General features: G+C 37.9%; 1 long non-coding RNA gene across 1 annotated transcript in view; it reads left to right on the forward strand.

Moving 5' to 3' along the window:
* The window catches only part of LOC307171614, a 457,352-nt gene that overhangs the window by 173,252 nt on the left and 278,100 nt on the right, over positions 1-6,000 (forward strand). The gene's annotated exons all lie outside the window — the stretch shown is intronic.

Consider the following 6,000-nt stretch of genomic DNA (forward strand, 5'->3'; position numbering starts at 1 on the left):
AGCTTAGTTTGTTTACCATAGAATAAGCCATCTGAGATACCCTCATAAGATGAAAACTTGGTACTCCAAACACAGAACAACAATAATAAAAGTAATAAAATACAAAAGGCTTGAGTGGAGCCCAACAAACCACCCCTGCCTTCGGCAGCCATCTTGAAAAGGCCCTCTATTATTCTCAATATATATGCTGCCACTTGGAAAATATTATAAGGAAACATGGAATTAGTTTCCATTGTTATGCTGATGACACTCAAATCTATATTTCAACACGGCCAGACGAAAACGCTAAATTATCCAAATTGACAGAGTGTGTTAAAGATATAAAAGATTGGATGACGCGCAATTTTCTTTTATTAAATCCAGACAAGACAGAGGTACTAATCATCGGTTCAAAAAACCACCCACAAAACCTCTTACAATACAACTTTAACATCGTAGGATGTCCTGTTACTTCATCCTCTACAGTAAAAGACCTGGGTGTTATATTAGACTGCAACCTGTCTTTTGAAAATCATATTTCATATGTTACAAGAACAGCCTTTTTCCACCTTAGAAACATTGCTAAGCTACGTAATATCCTATCTGTTTCTGATGCAGAAAAGTTAGTTCATGCATTCATGACCTCGAGACTAGATTACTGTAATGCTTTATTAGCTGGTTGTCCTGCATCCTCAATAAACAAGCTACAGTTAGTCCAAAATGCCGCCGCTAGAGTTCTAACTAGATCAAGAAAATATGATCATATAACACCAATTTTATCATCACTACATTGGCTACCTATAAAGTTCCGTATTAATTACAAGGTATTGCTACTGACTTATAAAGCCCTAAACGGCTTAGCTCCAGTCTATTTAACCGATCTTCTATCGCCCTATAATCCATTGCGCTCTTTAAGGTCAGTAAATTCGAGGCTTTTGGTCATACCTAGGATATCCAGATCCACCAAAGGAGGGAGAGCATTTTCACATTTAGCACCAAAACTCTGGAATAGCCTTCCTGATACTGTTCGTTGCTCAGACTCGCTCTCCCAGTTTAAAACTAGATTAAAGACGCATCTCTTCAGCCAGGCGTTCATATAATACTTTTAATCTTACAGTTAAATCCGACCTCTAGTTCATAAACGCCAGAGGAGAACTGGCCCCCGACTGAGCCCGGGTTCTCCCAAGGTTTTTTTTTCTCCATTAGGTCACCTGATGGAGTTTTTCGGTTCCTTGCCACTGTTGCCTTGGGCTTGCTCAGTTGGGGATATTTGGGAATATTTAATTTAATTAATCAATCAACGATACTATTGATCAGCATTACCAAACGTGGACGTTCCACTAGAAACAAACATTGATGTATTGTTTTAATTTATTACTGTGAAGCTGCTTTGATACAACCTATGTTGTGAAAAGCGCTATATAAATAAACTTGACTTGACTTGACTTGACTCTTTCTTTGAAGTGCTTTTTTGGCATTTGTTGTGTATCTTTGGATTATGTTGTGTTGTAAATAAATCCAAACAATTTAAAAGCCATTCTTTTTTAAATCTCCTCATTTACAGTATTGTGCAAGGTTGCTCAGAATGACAGGGCCTGATAGCTCCTAATAGGGCCGTTAGGGGAGGTTCTTTGTCTTTCTCAGGTGAGAAAATCTTACATATTAATGAGCTCCCGCATAAAGCTTTGTGGCACAAAACACGTCGTAAAATTTTTAAATCAATATATTGTCTTATCTGAATGAGCAGTCAGGGTGATTTTCACATAGTTTTGGAGCAAATATTCTAGGCTACGTCATACAATTTTCAAAAGTCTTGTGAAGAAATAATCAGTGGAGGTTTCATGGCCTTATTTCAGTGAGATTTTTTTTTTTGTATTTTCACAAACCACGCATAAATGTCATTATCTTAAAACTACAAACTTTTGCATACATGCTGCTGATATATTATTGTAGCAGAGTTTGTGCTGAATACAGTGTAATTAGACTTTAGCCATGAAAATGTCACAAGTAACAGAAATAACCAGAAATGTCAGAGCAAGTCATCTTCATTTATATAGCGCTTTTAACAATGTAGATTGTCTCAAAGCAGCTTTACAGAGATAAATGTATAATTTAACGTAAGATTGTTTTGGCTTTATAGCGGTTCTTTAATAAAGTTATATTCCAGCTAAAGTTAGTTTTGATTGATTCGCTTCCGTCGCAACGATCATTTGTTATTAAATTAGGGGCCGCTAAGACGACACCATTCTCTCTACACAAACTTTAAACGCGAACCTGTGAGAAACGCTGATGGCGTTCACATGCGCATTAAGAACGGGTTCAATAGTTATGTGCGTTTGAATATATGTGTGCAGGTTTGGAATTCCCTACAAACCAAGCCTAAACAAATTACTGGTGTTTCCTTATAGTTTTGATTCAGAATTTTATTTTATTTTATCAATTCGGGGTAGATACGCAAATTGAGTTTTCCCGACGACGCTTTATCTGTAGAGTGGGAAAGGGATCCTCCATAGGGAGAGACTAGTTGGCACTTCAGCACTGCGTTGACATCGGGTCCAGGCGAAGGGCCTTCGTCAGATCTGGAAACGGCCTGGATCCGGCAGGCTGCGGGAAGACCTCGGGATAAACAAAGACACTAAAATTAGCGTAGATGCCATTCTTCTCATGATGTAACGAGTACATCAGGATTTTTGGGAAGTGTTCCCGGTTCCGGCTGACCTAATCTATGCAGCCTAATATTGAATTATAGAAGTCTATAATGTATTATGTGAATGCTAGGTCAAAGAGATGTGTCTTTAATCTAGATTTGAACTGACAGAGTGTGTCTGCTTCCCGGACAATGTTAGGAAGACTGTTCCAAAGTTTTGGTGCTAAATAGGAAAAGGATCTACCGCCAGCAGTCGATTTTGATATTCTAGGTATCATCAACTGGCCGGAATTTTGAGATCGCAATAGACGTGATGGACTATAATGCGTTAAGAGCTCGCTCAAGTACTGCGGAGCTAAACCATTTAGTGCTTTGTAAGTAATCAGCAATATTTTAAAATTGATGCGATGTTTAATAGGGAGCCAGTGCAGTTTTGACAGAACTGGGCTAATATGGTCATACTTCCTGGTTCTGGTAAGAACTCGAGCTGCTGCGTTTTGAACCAGCTGTAGTTTGTTTATTAAGCGTGCAGGCCAACCACCCAGTAGAGCATTACAATAATCTAGCCTTGATGTCATGAAAGCATGAACTAATTGTTCCGCATTTGTCAATGAGAGCATATGACGTAATTTAGATATATTTTTAAGATGGAAAAATGCGGTTTTACAGATACTAGACACGTGACTTTCAAATGAAAGATCAAAGAGCACACACACACACACACACACACACACACCCAGGTTCCTTACCGACGACGAAGAATTAACAGAGCAGCCATCAAGTGTTAGACAGTATTCTAGGTTATTATGTGAGGAAGTTTTTTGTCCAATAATTAGAATATCTGTTTTTTTAGAGTTAAGTAGTAGGAAATTACGAGTCATCCAATTTTTTATATCAGCTATGCATTCTGTTAATTTAGTGAATTGGTAAGTTTCGTTAGGTTTTGAAGAAATATAGAGCTGAGTATCATCGGCATAACAGTGAAAGCTAATGCCATGTTTCCTAATGATATCTCCTAATGGTAGCATGTACAGAGTGAACAGCAGCGGTCCTAGTACTGAGCCTTGTGGTACACCATACTGAACTTGTGATCGATAAGCCATCTCTTCATTTACTGCTACAAACTGATAACGGTCAGATAAGTATGATTTAAACCATGCTAATGCGATTCCACTAATGCCAACATAATTTTCTAGTCTATTTAAAAGAACGTTGTGGTCAATGGTGTCAAATGCAGCACTAAGATCGAGTAACACTAATAGCGAGATACAACCACGATCGGATGATAAGAGCAAATCATTTGTGACTCTAACGAGAGCTGTCTCAGTACTATGGTACGGTCTAAATCCGGACTGAAAATCCTCGCAGATATCATTTCTTTCTAGAAAGGAACACAGTTGTGAAGATACTGCCTTTTCTAATATCTTTGACAGAAAAGGTAGATTCGAGATCGGCCTGTAATTGACTAATTCTGAAGGATCAAGTTGCATTTTTTTAACAAGCGGTTTAATCATAGCCAGCTTAAAGTTTTTTGGTACGTATCCTAGAGACAAAGATGAATTAATGATATTAAGAAGAGGATCTATGACCTCTGGAAGCATCTCTTTCAGTAGCTTAGTCGGTATAGGGTCTAACATACATGTTGTCGATTTAGATGATTTGACGAGTTTAGTAAATTCTTCCTCTCCTATAGCAATGAATGAATCAAATTTTTCCTCAGGGAGACTACAATGCACTGCCTGATGCGATACTGTAGTAGATGGTTGCATAGTTATAATTTATCCCTGATATTATCAATCTTATAAGTGAAGAAGTTCATAAAGTCATTACTGCTGTGCTGCTTGGAAACTTCTGGGCTTGAAGCTTTATTTTTCGTTAGTTTAGCCACCGTTTCAAATAAATACCTAGGATTATGTTTATTTTCTTATAATAGGGTTGAAAAATAAGCAGATCTAGCAGCTTTTAAAGCCTCTCTGTAAGCAACCGAGCTCTCTTTCCATGAAATGCGAAATACCTCTAGTTTTGTTTTCTTCCAGTTTCGTTCCATTTTTCTGGCTGCTCTCTTAAGGGCCCGAGTGTGCTCGTTGTACCACGGCGTTGGACTATTTTCTTTAATCTTCTTTAAGCGCAAAGGAGCAACTGTGTCTAAAGTGCTGGAAAAGAGAGAGTTAAAAGTTTCTGTTGCAATATCAAGTTTTTCTAAGCTATCCAGGATGCTAAAATGATGAAACTGATCAGGAAGATTATTAATAAAGCAATCTTTAGTGGCAGAAGTGATAGGTCTAACATATTTGTAACACGGAGTCGGCTTTGCAGCCTTGGCTAAATGTAAATTACACGAGACTAGATAATGATCTGAGATGTCATCGCTCTGCTGCAGAATTTCAACGGCATCAACATCTATTCCGTGTGATAATATTAGATCTAGAGTATGATTACGACGATGAGTAGGTCCTGACACGTGTTGTCTAACTCCAATAGAGTTTACAATGTCTTTAAATGCCAATCCCAATGCATCTTTTTCATTATCGATGTGTATATTAAAATCACCAACAATTAGTACTTTATCTGCAGCCAATACTAACTCTGATAGAAAGTCCGCAAATTCTTTGATAAAGTCTGTATGGTGCCCTAGTGGCCTGTATACAGTAGCCAGCACAAATCTCAAACGTGATTTATCATTTATACTATATATTTTTACATTAAGCACTAACACTTCAAAAGAATTATATTCAAAACTTGATTTCTTAGTGGTTTTGACAATATTACTATAGATTACAGCAACACCACCCCCTTTGCGTTTCAGACGAGGCTCATGTTTATAACAGTAATCTTGCGGGGTGGACTCATTTAAAGTAATGTAATTGTCTGGTTTAGCCAGGTTTCTGTCAAACACAGCACATCTAGATTATAGTCTGTAATCATATCATTAACAATGAGTGCTTTTGAAGTAAGCGATCGAATATTCAGCAACACAAGCTTTAGCATTTGCTCATCTGTATTATAGCTGTTTTTTATTTGTTGAACATCAATTAAATTTTTAACCTTAGATAGGTTTAAACATTTTGGGATTTCCAAATTCGGGGAACAGACACAGTCTCTATATGATGATAGCTAGGTGAAAGAGGCTCTATGTGATAGGATTTATCTGACCTTGGTGACGCGAGGCCGCTAGCAGACGGTCGGTTTAGCCAGTCTGTCTGCTTCCTGACCTGAGCCCCAGATTGTCATGTTTGAGCTCTAAGACTATGAGCCATATTACTAGAGAGAAGAGCAGCACCATCCCAGGAGGGATGAATACCATCTCTTTTCAACAGGTCAGGTTTGCCCCAAAAACTTTTCCAATTGTCTATGAATTCTATATTATTACACGG

This window comes from Squalius cephalus (assembly GCF_949319135.1).
Source record: "Squalius cephalus genome assembly, chromosome: 14".
In the NCBI taxonomy this organism is placed as follows: Eukaryota; Metazoa; Chordata; class Actinopteri; order Cypriniformes; family Leuciscidae; genus Squalius; species Squalius cephalus.